The sequence below is a fragment of the Rhinolophus hipposideros genome (genome assembly GCF_964194185.1).
Source record: "Rhinolophus hipposideros genome assembly, chromosome: 11".
NCBI classification, from domain to species: domain Eukaryota; kingdom Metazoa; phylum Chordata; class Mammalia; order Chiroptera; family Rhinolophidae; genus Rhinolophus; species Rhinolophus hipposideros.
Window position 1 is genome coordinate 53,878,464 of NC_138057.1, and position 16,378 is coordinate 53,894,841.

Below are 16,378 nucleotides of genomic sequence, written 5' to 3' on the forward strand. Positions count from 1 at the left end.
AAGCTGAGGATAAGCCGATGCTGCAATAACATGAGTGAATGACTCACCTTACAAGAGCATCACAAACAAAGAACAGAAATTCTGGGCTAGGAAATAATCTGAAATTCATGAAAACTTTTATGCTATTTTGAAATGAGTCACTTTATTAAATAGTACAATTATGCACAAAGATGTAAATCAAAGTCTTATCAAAAAATTAGAAACCACATAAATGTCCAAGACAGTTAATATGGGATACTCACGTGATAGAATATATATTATATATTATTTAAACATTGTGAAAATATGCATAGCAAAGCCTGAAAAGACATACCCTAATATGTTAATACTAGTTATTTGTTGAGGTTTTGAGTCTATGGAGTCCTTTTATTCTTCTTTTCTATATCCTGCGAGCTTGCTATCTCATATTTTTTAATGTGCTACACAGGTGTTAAGAAAACACCATTTCCTTCCTCCTCTAGTGGGACGTAACTAGGGTTCCCATCAAACACAGGACCTGACACATAGTAGCCCCTTAATAAATGTAGTAAAAATCGATACCTGAGATTTGCAGGTCCCTCTGTCCTGTGGCCAGTACTGTTGCTTCTGCTGCTGCTGCCGCCATCACCGCCAGCAATCTGGGCCCAGGTCTCACCCTGGCTGCCCCCTGGGGGTACCACAGCACCTTGTAGCACCCTAGGTGTGTGTGCACATAAAGTGGCCAGGCCAACTACTTGGTGTGCACACTGCCCACAGTCCTCATGGGGCCGAGCCCATGTGCATGCCCTGTCACCAGCACATTTCCTCTGCTCACGTGCACACTCCTTCATCTCATTAGATTTCAATGACAAAACACAAATTCAAAGGTAAAATTATTAAGCATTTCAAGACAATGACAGCAGAACATAAAGCCAAATGCCCTGTGCAACTACACAGGTTGTGTACCTGTGAAACCAGCCTGGTAAAAACATGGTGGTGTCCCTTAGAAGTCAGGGTGAGTGACAGGACAGGCCAAGTAGTTGATATGTATAGAATACATATACCTAAACATACACATACACCCCATAATTACAACTATGCAATTATATATGTTGTGGCAAGTGACAGGAAACAAAACACCACGAGGATAGAGAATATTTCTTGGTTATATTTATAGCTGTATCCCCAGAGCCTAGCCCAGTGATTGGTACTTAGTAGGTAACCAAAAAATACTTATTAAATGTAGTTATAGAGTAAATATTCTCCGTACGCTCTCTCATTTTCTTGATAACTCCTATACATCCCTCAGTGTCCTCTTCAGAATGCCCCCTTCTCTAGGAAGCATTCTGCAACTCTTCTAGAATTAGGGACTCCTCCTGTGCTTTCACTGCACTGAGTGCAGCCCTCTATTTCAGCACCAAGCTGCAGCATGACACTAAGACAGCATCTGACACAAACCCTCGTAGTTCAGTTCAGTTTCTAATTTTTTCCTTAAGAATTTTGTAACTACCAAAAATCCTAACCCCATCCACTGGGACAAAACAAATTTTTCTATGGCATTTTTCTAAGAAGTGTGTTACTTTAGTAATCTTTCCCGTCGTTTTCTCCAAATCCTTTTATTTTAGTCCTAAAATGTTCTGCTTCCTTCTTTTTTTTTTTTTTTTTACGTAACCTTTTTATTTTGGAATAAATCTGGATTTACAGGAAAGTTGCGTAGATAGGACAGAGTTGGCAAATAGCCCTCACCCGGTCTCCCTCACTGTTATCATCTTACGTTGCCATGGTACCTGTGTCAAAACAAAGAAATCTGACGCTGGTACATTGTGATTAAGTGAACTCCAGACTGTATTTGGATTTCAGCAGCTTTTCCTCTTTGTGCCCCATGATCCAATGCAGGGGACCGTGTTGCATGAGTTGTCACGTTTCCACGTGGTCTCCTCTGGTCTGTGACAGTTTCTCTTTCCTTATTTTTCATTTCTGAGACAGCCTTGAGGAGTCCTAGATGGGTGTCCTGTAGAATGTCCTCCAATCTGGGTGTGTCTAGTGTTTTCTCAGACTGGAATTATAGGTTTATGGAAAGAATACCACAGAGGTGAGGCATCCTTCCCGTCACACCATGCCCGGGGATACCTGACATCCCTGCGGAAGTTCTCCTTGATCGTTTGGTGGTGCTTGCCAGGTGTCTCCTCTGAAAAGCAGCTTTTCCCGTTCTATGCTCTATTCCTTGGAAGAAAAGATAGGATCTAGAATCCTATCTCATGTGTCCCAGAACCTATCACCGTGTTATAATTGTTCTTTTTTCAAAAAAAATTCAATGAACTATGATCACTTTAAAATACATTTACCATTAAGCTTTTAAAAGAAATGTACCTGTCAGACCCAATGTTCTGAGAATTATTATAAACAGGCTATGCTGTGTCTCTCAGATTACGAAATATCCTTGATTACGAATAGGTAGGATAAGAGTGTTAGCGAAACTGATTAATGCTGTTTGTCATAAGCTCTGCTCATGTCCCCAACCCTGGCTGCCCCTGGCCCCCCAAGACAAATGACATAGTCATTTCTAGGCTCCTGCTGTGTCCCAGACTTTGTCCTGGGCTCTGTGGCTTGGACCCTAGAGTTGATTTGCTCCCTTTCTTGTGCGTGAGGGGGAACTGAAAACCAGAGAGGGAAAGGGCTTGCATGAGGTCACACAGCCTGAGTAGCAGAACCAGGGCTGGCACCTGAGCCTCGCGTCCTCAGGATTCACAGCAGTGCCAGTGATAATCCGGGGCCCTCCTTCCTGAAATCCATATTCAGCCAGGAGGGACATCCTGCTTTTCTGCGTGGCCTCCCATTCCCGTCCCAGTGCCGGAACCACTGCTGCATAATTAAGCCCGGGTCTAGCATGGAGGGCCCAGGGGAGAACAATCACAGCCCAGAGAACAATCACAGTCCTCAGGGAATCCTCGTAGGCAGGGTGACAGTTCCACTGAGGGCTCAGAATATGCCGGGCACAGAACAGATGTAAATAATTGCTGGATGAATGGATTAGCAGAAACACTTAAATCCACTACCTCTTCCACCTGATGCAGGCCCATTACCCACCTTAGTGGTAGCATATTCCAATCCTTGAGAACACTAATTGTCCTGGATCTTTCCACTAGCTTGCGTGCTTCATTGGACTAATGAGCAACTAGCGGCCCCTCCCCTACAAGAACCTACACTCAGAGGCAGGGACCATTTGGATCCCAGCAGTTAGCATGGTGCCTGGGAGACAGTAAACACCTACTAGGTATGCGATGGGTGGGTGAGGGAGTGAGTGAGGGAGTGATACCCACGCAGAGAGAGGACTGGGCTGTCACACATACACAGCTAATCCTTCTCGAACGCAGAGCTCAGATGCAGTTTCCCGTGTTTCTCACCAGCTGCCAGCCCATCACATCTGATGCAGGTTTTCAAATAGAAGCAAGAAGCTGAATATTTGAAGCTAAATAAAGCAGTGGGCTGAGCCAATTAATCTTGAAGCAAGCTGCCTCCCCCTCTGCCTGGCCTAGCACCCCAGAGTCCCACAGCCAAACCTGTCCTGCAGCCAACACTCAGCTTCCAAAATCTGCACCCAGTCAGGGACTGTGGGACTGGGGGCTTCTGGGAGGGAGGTCACTCATCACCTCCTATCTGGATGGCCAGGGGATCTGGCTCTCCTTTCCTAATCCACTCCACTCATGGCCAACACACCCAGATTTTGGTTGCAGAGGTGCAGGGAGGTCTACATGCAGCAGTGGAGAGAAGAAGAAAGACCACCCTTCCCCCAACCTGAGTACCCACTGGGAGCTCTGCTAGGCGCTGGCTTGCTCTACCTGTGCTAGCTTGCTTGTAACTTATGACAAAAGGGTGGGTGTTACACCCTTTTACAAATGTGAAAACAGGGGTTCAGAGAGGTTGCTAACTTGCCCAGGCCACAAAGCCCAGCTGTCCAATCCCAGAGCCTAAGGTCTTGCCTCAGACTGTGGAGAACAGGGTTCTGATCCCAAACTCCTTTGTCTTTCTCACTGCCAGAGTGGTTTTTATCTTCTCTAGTCCACATAAAATGCCACCAGGATGATCCACTCATCTGTTTGTTTTCATTTTTAAGGCTAATACTAGCAATGGGGTGTGATTATGGAGCTATCAGTCATTCACTCCCTGGTGTGAATTACTTCAATCTATTTGCTTCTGACCCCAGTTGAGTCTATCAAAAATAGGGGGTGGGGGAGAGGTCAAGAGGGTCACATGCTCCCAGAAAAAATGGGAGACAATTCTTATTTAGAGGAGAGCGGCTCTCTACATATTTAGTATATAAACCCATTCCACTCATGGCGGTTCATTGCCTGGCCCTGGATGTATTTCAGTTTGCAGCCCTTGCTCTACAATATCCCTGCCAAGGGCTTGTCTGGCCTCTGCTTGCACACCCTGCTGATGGGGAACTCATTCCCTCCCAGGGGAGTGCCTTCCAGGGAGTTACTGGGGCAGTAACTGGGGCAGTTACTGGGACAGTTACTGGTTAGAAAGTGTTTTCTCCAGCTGACCTGAAATCTGGGAGACTCACAGGCTATCACGGCTGGACAAAAGCTTGGAGGTTTCCCAACCAGAAGTCCTGAGCCTTTTCATCCCCAGAGACCCTGGTCATTACCCCTCCCCTTGGGCTCCTTGCTGGGATCTGTTGTGGCTGCTTCTCAAGCTGCCTTTATTAAATACTTATCCCAGAGGATGTATTCGGGCAACAGTGTTCTCTGGGATGCTTTAACTCTGAAAGACCTTGGATTGGAAACCAGTGGCCTCCTCTGACCCCCTGGCTCTGCGAATCCCCAGAGAGGACAGGGAACACACCCACGGCCACCTGGTGAGGAAGCCTTAACAGCTAGCAGCTCTTGGACCAGAAACCCACACCCTAATTGGAATTGGGATGGTCCCATCCAACCTGACCTGAGCAGAGAGAACATGGAATGGGGATAGACGAGGGGAAAACTGATGGAGAGAATGGCGAGACACAGGCGACCCAGGGCAGTCAGTGTCTTTCAGAGGGTACCAGGAGGAGGCAGCCACACACACTGGGTCTGGGGACAGAGGCTGGATGGAAGCTGTGTGGGCATGCAAATAGAGGGCAGGTCCCCGCATTCCTTCAAACACACCTGCAGGAATAGAAAACCTAGTGTGGCTAGCATAGTAAGGAAGACAGTGGTATGAGATGACGTATGAAGTCAGATCTTGTCGCGCTTTGTAGGTCCTGGTGAAGAGTTTATCTCGGTATGATGGGAAGCCATTGAAGGGTTTAGTTAGAGGAATGGCTTAAGTATAATTTATGTTTAAGAATATAACTGCCTAGTATTTGGAAAAAGGACTATAGGGGGGATAAGAGTGAAAGCAGGGAGGCCAGTGAGGTGGATATTACCATATTCTACGTGAGACGTATGGTAGCTTGAACTAGGGTGGTTCACTGAAGATAGAAGTGAATGGGTGTGGGATATATATTGGAAATAGAACTACTAAGATTTGGTGATGGATTGGCTAGCTGTCATACTTGTTTGATTTCAGAGGGAAAGTTTTCAAAGTTTTACCATTAAGTTGATGTTTGCTGTTGGTTTTTTAAATAGATATTGTTTGTCAGATTCAGGAATTTACTTTCTATTCCTAGTTTGCTAAGTTTCTCTTTCTTAACATGAAAGGATATTAAAGCTCATCAAACTTTCTTTTATGTGTTGAAATGTATATGATTTTTTTCCCTTTTAATGTGTTACTTTGATAAATTCTAAAATGAATTTTCTAATTTTAAAGCATTTTGCATTTCCGGAATAAAACCAACATGACCATGATATATATCCTTTTTATGAAGACACAACAATACCTGCCGACGCTGCCCACAGCCTCCTGACCAAAACTTCATACTCCCTTCTGCATCTGAGCTCTCACCACCCATGTCTGCCCATTCCCCAGGGTTCCCCCCACCCATGGCTTTCCCACCGCCAGGCCTTTGCTCCCACTGGTCCTTGAGCTGTTCCCGCATCAGCAACCAGCACAGCTGCGGTTTGGTTGTGCCCTTGGATATGCTGGTCAGTCCCTCAGTTGTGGCTCTCTCAGTCCTTATGATGGCCCTATAGTTATTCCTAATTTGCAGACAAAAAAACTGAGGCTCAGAAAAGGTAGATTTTTAAATTTTAGGATCACAAACGATTACGTGGAAAAATGAGACTAGGACACGAGCTCTCTAGATTTCAAATTCAATGTTCTTTTGAATACACTTCACATTCTACATTTCATGTGAAAAATATTCCAAACTATAGGATATTCCAAAAATATTCCAAACTTGTGTATATGAACAGAAAACAACAATAGAAACGTGGTTTTCACTGGATAATTTTTATTTTCCTCTTCACTCCAATCCAATTTTTTTTTTTACGATGAGCATGAATATTTCTATAATCAGGAAAAAAAAGAATAAACATTAAAGATAAAATCCTTTTCATCCCCCAAAGCCCAGTTCAAATGCTGTGTTGACCCTGGAAGGAGAGCTCCCTGGGGATTAGCAGCTTTGTCCTCCAAACCTCAGTTGCCATGTCCTGCACTCCCCTTGCTATGGACTAAATTTTATCCCCCTAAAATGTGTATGTTGAAGCCCTAACACCCAGTGTGACCGTATTTGAAGATAAGGCCTCTAAGGAGGTAATGAAGGTTCAATGAGGTCATAAGGGTGAGGCCCTGGTCTGAAAGGATTAGTGTCCTTATAAGAAGAGACACCAGAGCACTCTCTCTGTGTCCCCAAGCCATGTGAGGACACAGCGAGAAGGCTTGCAAGCCAGGAAGAAAGTCTTCACCAGAAACCAACTCTTCCAGACCTTGATCTTGGCTTTCTAGCCTCCCGAAATGTGAGAAAATAAATTTATGTTACTTCAGCTTTCCAGTCTGTGGTACTTTGTTATGGCTGTCCCAAAGGACTGAGACACCCCTTCAACACAGAAGAAAGTGAGCTTGGAGCTGGAGCTGGAGTTAGAGTTAGGGGCAGGGTACTCATGAGAATCCACAGGGGTGCTTGTGGAGAAGGCAAGCTCCCAGACCTGCCCCCAGTCCCGAGATTACAGATGGCCATGTCTGACAATGAACCTGAGACTCTACTTTAACAAGGCCCCCATGATTTTGAGAAAGGAGGTCTCACAGCCCTTTGAGACTCGCTGGCTCAGAGGATCATACAGCTCCTTCCAAACTCCACCCCGTGCCCCATGTCTGTGAAGCCCCAGTGCTGAGCTCCCTGCCTTCCCAGCCTAGCCCCATGTTTAGACAGCACGTCATTCTAAGTCATCTTCTTTTGCCCTTTTTCATATTAAAACATGAGAATGCAGAGGTGAATGGGTGAAAATAAGCTGAAAACTTATAAAAGAGAAAACTAAATCCATGCACACTCCTGGAAGATGGACAAAAGTGCCATAAGTTACCCAAAAGTTCGCAAAATGCCCCATTGGAGGAACTAAAAATTACCAATAGAGTTAGCCCTTCGAATCCTCAGGTTCTGCACCCACAGATTCAACCAACTGTGGATCAAAAATATTCAGGGGGGAAAACATCCCAGATTGTTTAAAAAAACACCACACAAAACAAATTTGCCACACGCTGAGCACTATGTTGAATCCACACAAATGAAGTGATGTATACGGATACTCTGCTGTAGCCTATATGCAAACACAGGTACTACAAGTATACAACTATATACAAGTACTACACTGTTTTATATAAGGGACTTGAGCAGCCTTGGATTTAGGTATCCGTGGTGGTCCTGAAACCAATCCCCCATGGGTGGTCCTAAAAGCAATCCCCCATGGGTACCTAAATGACTGCACTAGAAAAAAACAGAGACTGAGAATATTCGTTGTATTCATTAGATACTGCTGCACAACAGGTGGCCCCCAAATTGAACACCTTTAAACAAGTGTCTGAGGGCTGGGAATCCATGAAGGGTTTAGTTGGGTGGTTGTGGCTCAGTCTCTTATGGGGTTGTTATCAAGCTGCTGACCAGGGCTGTGGCACCCTGAAGGCTTGCCTGGGGCCGGTGGACCCCCTGCCAAGTGCAATCATGGGGATGTTGGCAGCCTGAAAGGAGGTCTCAGTCTCTCCCAGGTGAGCATCTCCAAAGCTCACACGGCAGCTTGCTTCCCAGAGCAAGAGATCAGAGAGCCTTATGTCAGAAGAGAGACATAAGAGATGTCGGAAGCCTTAGGATTTCATAATCTAATCTCAGATGTGACATACACCGTCACTTCTACCATCTGCTGTTGGTCACACAGACCAACCTGGTACAATGTGGGAAGGGACCACAACATGTGGGTGGGATGTGAATGCCAGGAGGTGGGGGTTGTTAGGAGCTATCTTGGAGGCTGCCTATAACCCTTTAAAAAAAAAACAAATTGTCATTTGGACCAAATGAATACCAACCAACAAGTTTTCAGCCCAATTGCCTTGAGCTAGATCCCAGGTGGCTTTGGAACCTGAACAGGAACTGAATGAGGGCATCTCCCTGTTTCCCGTGTGTGGAAGGCTGAGTAATGGTCCCCAAAGAAATCCAGGTTCTAAACCCTGGAACCTGTATTATCTTAGGTGGAAAAGGGTCTCTGCAGATGTGATTAAATTAAAGATCTTAGAATGAGGAGGTGATCTTGGACTATCCAGGCGGGCCCTAAATGCAATCATGAGTATCCTTTAAAAAGAGGCAGATACTATGTCGCTGGCTTTGAAGATGGAGGGAAAGGGGCCATGAGCCAAGGAACGCGAGAAAAGCAGCTCTAGGGACTGGAAAAGGCAAAGCCGTGGACTCTGCCTGAGAACCTCAGGAGGGAGTAGGGCCCTGCTGACACCTTGATTTGGCCAATGAAGGTGATTTCAGACTTCTGACTTCCTGACCTGTAAGAGAATAAATGTGTGCCGTTTCAAACCACAAGTTTGTGGTGCAACATATTGGCCAGTGTCAGGGGGACATTCTTCCACACTTCACTGTGGTGATGATGATGATAAGAATGAAATGATTAAACAGAGTTTGCAAATGTTTCGTGAATAAACAGCTCCACTCAGTACAACTGTTCCTCGGTCGGCATCAGCCGAGATGGGCTTTCGTGGAATCAGTCTGAGATTTTGGCCTGTCAGCTGGAGGATTGTTCTGACCCCTTATTACCCCTCTTCTTCAGTTTTCTTTTTTGCTTGAAAACAAGATTGAATTATCTTTTCTTTCCCTCTGGGTGTTGAGTGACAGGAAGCCTGTTAAATAACATCCCCGTGAGAGGCGCAGATCTGTCCTCAGCAAGATGTGTTTGTACCTCCAAAGCCACAGATGCAGTACTAAGTTCTACTTTTGCCCTGCCCTGCCCTGCCCTGCCCTCACCTGCCCTGCCCTCACCTGCCCTGCCCTGCCCTGCCCTCACCTGCCCTGCTCTGCCCTGCCCTGTTCTGCCAGGCTCTCTCTGCCTCTCCCGGGGCAAGTCCCTGTGCCTTCCTGGATCCAGTCTCCTGCCCTGTACATTCAGGGTGACAATAATATTGATTCATATTCTTCCCACCACGGTGATCAACCCCTTTGGCTCAGGTTAGAAATGACATTATAGGACTTATTTTTAGCTGAAAAGCACTAGTATTGACATATGGGGGCTTTAATATGAAGTGATCACCTATGAGTTTGTAAGCAGCCAATGCCTGAGCCCCCACGAGTGCACGTCCACTCTGGCCTGCCAGCCCCTGCCCTGGGACCATATGACTCAGTATCCAAAGGAGTAATGCCTAGTTCAGCAGGGAAACACAAGGATGGGACAGAAAAAATGACAGCCATGCTCTATGCTCACTAGTCAGTGCTGGATTTCTGTTAATCAGTGTTTTGAATAGCACTCCTGGGCCTGGGGCTGGGCCCCTCCATAGGCTCAAGCACCTCCCAGGGTTGACAGCTGCTCTCCCACCCCTTCTACAGCAGAGCCCTCGCTTGTGGCAGAACTAGGAGTACAACTGGGAATGAAGCCATTGCCCAGCCAGGGACCTCTGATATGTCAACGTACCCTCCTTTCTAGCAGGTCATCTGGTCCAAGGAGTTGGTCCTGGAAGGACAGACCTGGCAGCTGTCCTCTAGACCCTGTGAAGGACCCTCGCTGGACCAGGTGGGGGCCACATTCCCTAGTTCGTGCCCTTGGTTCCTGAGTCACTTTACACTTTCTTATGGACATTCCCAGGGTTCTCAGGCCAGAGGCAGAGCTAAGAAGGGCCACTGAGCCAGAGACCCTGGAGCTGCTGCAGGAGTCACCATGGGTGGGGATCTAGAAAGCAGCTCTCTTTCACCAGGCTGCACATTGGCTTCTGTGTAAGAGTTCATCTGGGTCTGTGATCTAGTTCAATCCTTCATCATGAGTTAGGCCCAGAGGACACACAGTGAGGCAGGCAGCCTGGGATCCAGGCGTCTGGTCTCCAGCCTGGGGCTCTACCCACTGTACCTCGTGTCCTCTCTCCTCTGTAGGTCCTTCCTCCCTGCTGTGCAGATCGTGTTCCATGATCCATAATCCACGTGAACATATGTGCAATGTGAAGTACCTTTCGTATTCCAAACCCAGGGGCAATTTCACCAACCTGCAGCTGATGCCTTAACCCGGATGCAGCCTATCCAAAAAGATTGTTTAAACACCACACCCGATACCAAGTGAACGATAAATAAGACTGTGCCACGTGTGGTATCTCCTTATGGATGGTAGTCTAAGCCCTCCCACTGACTCCCTGAAGGAGCTGGGGATTCCTTTTGCCTCTCTGGGCCTCAGTCTTCCCATCTGTATAATGGCAGTGTTGGACCAGAAGCTCTTTGGGCCCCCTTGCTTCTTGATCTGTCCTCATTCTGTAAGGCCAGGGGCCAGATCAGCCATTGTGGGACTACGCTCAGGGAGGGGCTGCTCCTCTTGGATGACACACCAAGGCAGACATATGGCAGGATCTTTGGAACCAGATTTGCAGAGGGGAGATTCAGCCCAGGTCAGTCACCCCCAATAGCTTGCCTAGTGCTTAAGAGTGGCATACAAAGCCACACTTTGCAATTGCAGATGTGCCACTTACGAATGAATTGTTTTCTCTTGGAGCCTTCATATCCGTATTTGTCAACTGAAGCTGATAACACTTGCTCTCATAGCAGAGTTGGAAGGGTTTATCACAGAATCAACTAATTATCGTCCAGCATCTGTCTTCCCACTGAGCCACAGAAATGGAAACCCCGAGATGACCACCCAAAATAAAGACTACATTTCCCAGCTTCCCTTACAGCTAGTTGTACCGTGTGACTACATTTTGGCCGAGGGGAGTGTTTGGGGTAGATTTGGGGACCCTTCCTTAAAAGCAGCTGGCACGAGTACTTTGCCGTTTTGTCTCATCCCTCCCTCTATCCTGCTGTCTTAAATATGAATGTGGTAGCTGCCACTTTGGACCACACAGACAACACCCACGGCTCAGGATGACCAAATGGTGAATTGGAAGAGATGTGCATCCGTGGACACCATTTGTCACTTCTCTGAACTGCTTACCTCTGGGTTTCTTTTACTTATTCAGAGAAACCAACTCCTGTTTTGTGGAAGCCACTGTTTTTGGAGTCTGTTCCTCCGAGCTAAACTTAATCCTCACTCACTGCCATGGGATCTGATGAAATGAAATGGTTCTTATCTAACCAAGTCACCCTTCGGCCTTAAAGTCCCTCCTCAGGATAGCATGGAAACTCCTTAGCATGACACGTAAGGCCTTTCATGATCCGTTCCCCTTTTACTGCTCTAGCCTTGACTCTCTTACCCTGCCCTTACCCTTACCCCGACCCTGCCCATCCTACTCCAGGCACCAGACAGCAGGAGCTACTCACAGCTCCCCACGCCACCAAGCTCCTTCTCATCTTTGGCCTTTTGCACATTCAATTCTGTCTTCCAGAAATGCCATCTCACCCCAGCCCTTTTCAGCTTTCAAGATTCAGCTCAAGTATTACCTACTCCAGGAAGCTTCCCTGATCTTCCCAAGCTTTGTTTTGCTCCACTTCCTGTTCCTCTTTGCTCTTTGGGCACCTTGTGAGGTCCCCATGCTGCATGAGAGAAACACACCAGTCTTCGTATCTGTCTGCCTCCCCAGTCTGTGAACAGCCTGAGGACAGGGACAGTGTCTGATCCATTTCTGCACAGCCGGGGCCTCTGTTACAGGAGCTGAGTGGAGGGAGGCGTGATGGCTGGCAGGTGCTTGCTAATGTGGAAACTGCTGGGCCTTGGCAAAGGGCTGTGCCTAGGAAATCGTGTTTGAACCAGAAAACTGACTGGAGATACAGGTGAAAGACAAGGGCATCCTGAGCCCCTGTTCCCCTCCTCTGGTCACAGAGGAGTCAGACATTGCTGGATCCAAGAGGCCCTTGTGTGTTCCTTGGCAACTCTGTACTGTGTCATTAATGGTGGGCAGCATTTCAGGCTCGCTCAGTCAGCAAATGTGTGATGAGACACTTGGCCGCCGCCAACATTTTGCATTTCAACCATTGCCTCATGATGGCACATAACCAGGGATGATAACGGGATGGGAAAGTCCGTTGACTGGGTTTCACACAGAGTACGCATTTGGGGTGCACAGTTTATGGTCCCAGCGCTCTGCTTGCCATGGACATTTTTGAACAGCTTTTCTGCAACTTTCTGAGGCCTTGTCTTCTGTTGGCCCTTTTGTCCACCTCATAGCCCCTCCTTTTACAGTGGGGAAGACTGGGGCTGAGAGAGAACAAGTTGCCCAAGGAGGAGAGAGCAGGGACCAGAACCCAGGTCCTGAACCCCAGCCCTGTGCCCTTTGTACCACCTCTGCCAGTTTGGTGGTTGCTGTCTAATAATTAACTGTGGGTTAAGATAAAGACATTTTAGTGAAAGCCCTATCACAAGGGTCAATAAAGGGACAGATCCGTTACAGAGCCTTTGAACCAGGAAGATAGAGTCTGTTGATTTGGGAACATAATCTTTTCTTTTTTATTTTTTTTAACTTTTTATTATGAACAAGCTTCAATATATACAAGAAATAGAATAAAACAAATCCCCTGTGCCCATGAGCAGCCAGCTTAAGCACTTACCAACACTTGCCATTCTTGGTAACATAACTTGGAATGGTCTTTCCCCCTAGGAAACTAGAGGAGACACACACTACAGACAGGACGAGCTTTTCAAATGAATACAAACTGGATCATGTCAGCCTCTCCTCCTTCTTCCTCAAAACTCTAGTAAGATCCTCTGCTGTAGGAAGAAAGACAAAGCAGAACCCCCCCTCAGCCCCAGCCCCAGACAACCTATCTCTGGACTGCTTTTCAGTGAGGGGAAGATATACTTCTCTCTTGTTTAAGCCACTTTTATTTGGGGGTTTCTGTTATAGTAGTAGTTCGTAAACCTGGCTGCATATTGGAATCCATTGAAGAGCTTAACAAAACAAAACAACAGCAAAACCAGACAACCAGGTACCTACAACACCGGGGGCTTCCAATTCCATTGGTCTGGAGTGTTGTTCAGGCATCGGTGTTTTTAAAAGCTGTCCAGGTGATGCTAACAAGTAGCCACAGTTGAGAACCACTGTGTAAATATATGTGTCTGAACTCATTCTAGTTGATTCATGGCTCTGTTGAAAAGTCATCTCTCCGAAGAAGTCCCAGGCGGGAGGCACTCAGGGCTCCCCCCTCTGTGCTTCCACAGACTTGGTGCGAGTCTCTTTTAGAGGGACATGGAATGGATTGCATTAGTTTTGTTTGGGGAAGCTCTAGTCTGAACCCCCCGCTATCTTCTGAGCTCTTCCAGGGGGGACCATGTTAGATTTATCCAGGTGCTGGGCCAGGAGTTGGAATTCTTACCTGGGCCTCCAAAGCCCTGCATGGTGTGGTCCCTGCCTACGTCTCCAGCCCCTTCCAGAGCCATTCACCCCTTCACACTGCCTGCTTCTGCCCCATGTGTCTTGGATGCCTCCTTTCTCAAGGCCTGTGCATATGCCTGTCGCTTTCACCTGCGCCTTTAACCTGCCTCTTCAGGTACCTAGTCAATCCCTACTTGTTCTTCAAATCTCATCCTCTACTCTTGCTAATCGAAGAATGGTCTTGGGACTAGCAGCTTTGGCATCACTGGGGACCTTGTTAGAAACGCAGAATGTAAGGCATTTATAGTTAACAAGGTTTAACACGGTCCCTAGAATATGTAGGATGCTATGATGGCCAATTCTGACTCAAAAACAGGATTGGGGTAGAGCAGGCGGGAGCTGGGAGGTGCTGTTTTTAAAACAAAGGAATGCTGGGCAAACAGAAAACATGTTGTCCACCATAAGTGTGATGTATTAGTACAATGGAATACTGTTGCCTGCATGGCCTGCTCCAGCTAGGCCAGAGGGCAGAAACTCAAATGCCTACAAGCGCTGTCAATGAGTTACTCACTGCATTTGTTTCCCATTTGTTAGCTGTAAGAAATTATCACAAACTTAGTGGCTTAAAACAACACAAATTTATCATCTTACACTTCTGGGGGCTCAGAAGTCTGAACTGTGTCTCACTCGGCTAAAATCAAGGTGTTGGCAGAGATGCATTCCTCCTGGAGATGCTGGGGGGAAAATTGTCCCCTTGCCTTTTCCAGCTGCTTGCATTCCTTGGCTTGTGGGTGCATTACTTCAACCTCTGTTTCTGTCATCACATGTCCTCTGATGTTGACATTCCTGCCTCTCTCTGATAAGGACCCGTGTAATGGCGTTGGACCCAACCACATAATCCAGAATGATCTTCCCACCACCGAGTCCTCAATTGCAGGTGCCCCTGCACTGCCACGTGCTCTGTTTCCTCTCTGGTGTTATTTGTGTGTCTGTGTGAGAGCCTTGACTCTAGTCTGAACTCAGAAAACTCATCCCCTGTGTGAACTTGGGCAAGTCTCTTTCCCTTTCTGGGTCTCAGTTTCCTCAACGGCATGCTGAGGAGCAAAGGGAGGCAAAGAGCAAAGAAGCCAGGCAGGCAGTCGGGAAACTGAGTTTGTGCAAAATATGCAGGGCTGGGTTGCTTTGACTACATTCAGATTTTGGTCGTGTTCACAGACTGTAAACTTTACTCAGGGGTTCACTTAGGCCAAAAAGGAGGGGGGAAAGGTATATTTTCGTTTGCTTTTTACAAGTATCTTTATTTAAAATTTTCCATTCCCTGTAACTCCCTCAGTGTCTTGAGCCAGTCTTCCATCCTCAGTTCAAACGCAGAGAATGGAGGTATCTATTATGCTCAGTGTAGAATAAACACCCAGTGCAGCTCGCGTGTCTTTTTTGTTTAGAATCTGTCTGTTCCGTTCATTATCTCAGAGCCTGGAATCTTCTCCAGTAACTTCCTAAACATATAAGGCTCCAAAATACTGAAGCCTAGAAATAGCTTCTCGTCCCCCACCAGCTGGTGTAAATCCATCCCGGGTGACATTCCTGTTGACAATGAACTGACTGGCTTGTGTTATCTCACCATTTCCCCATCAGTCCTTTTAGTCCAAACACTCACAGTGGCTCCAGGCCCAACCTCCTGACAAAGGCCTGGATCTTTTCTGCCAATTAAAAAGCTGAATCCAAAACAATCCTGCAAAATAGTCCACCCCTCTGCAAAAATAATTTGTGCATTTCCCCCACCCACCCCCAGCCTGCACATTCACCGTTTTTTCCAAACCACACACGTCAAGCATTGGGGAAAGTTTTAGGTATTTTTTGTTTTGGGATGCTTTTGCAAATGCCTTGCCACAGGACTACTGTTCTGACGCCAGCCACAGCTGATGAAGTGTCTAGGGTGGGTGTCCTGGATGGAATCTAGAGACAGACAAAACATTCACTGGATAAGTCTGTTTCTGAAAACCATCTGTAATGGGGTCATAGAATCCCCAAAGACCACTTAAACCAGTGCTTCCCAGCACATCAGAAGCATATGGGGAACTTAAAACAATTCCTGGGCCTCAACCAACACATAATAATTTAGAATCTCTGACAGTCAGACCCAGGGAGATTGTAATTTTTTTCTTTTTGAAGCTCTCCAGGCAATTATGATGCGCACTCAGCTAAGTCTAGGTCACTCCTTCTCTGGGACTCCCCTTTACAGGATTTTGCCAAATGGTCATCTATCCCTCCTGCACTCCTGCAGTCATGAGGGGCTCACCACCTTTCAAGGCAATCCCTCCCACCCATCCTTAGCCAGCTGCGCTTGTCAGGAAGTTCTCCTCTGCCCCTTGCAACTTCCCCTCACTGGTCTGGCTCTGCCTTCTAGGACCCTGCAGACCACATCTGCTTTTGCCTTTCAGAGATTTGGAGGGTGCAAACTGTCTCTTGAGTTCCAAGGGGAGGATACCCCCAGTTCCTTCAGCTGCTCCTCACAGGACACAGCCTCCAACTTCTCCCCCATGGGGTCAGTTCCTGTCTGCCACTGGCC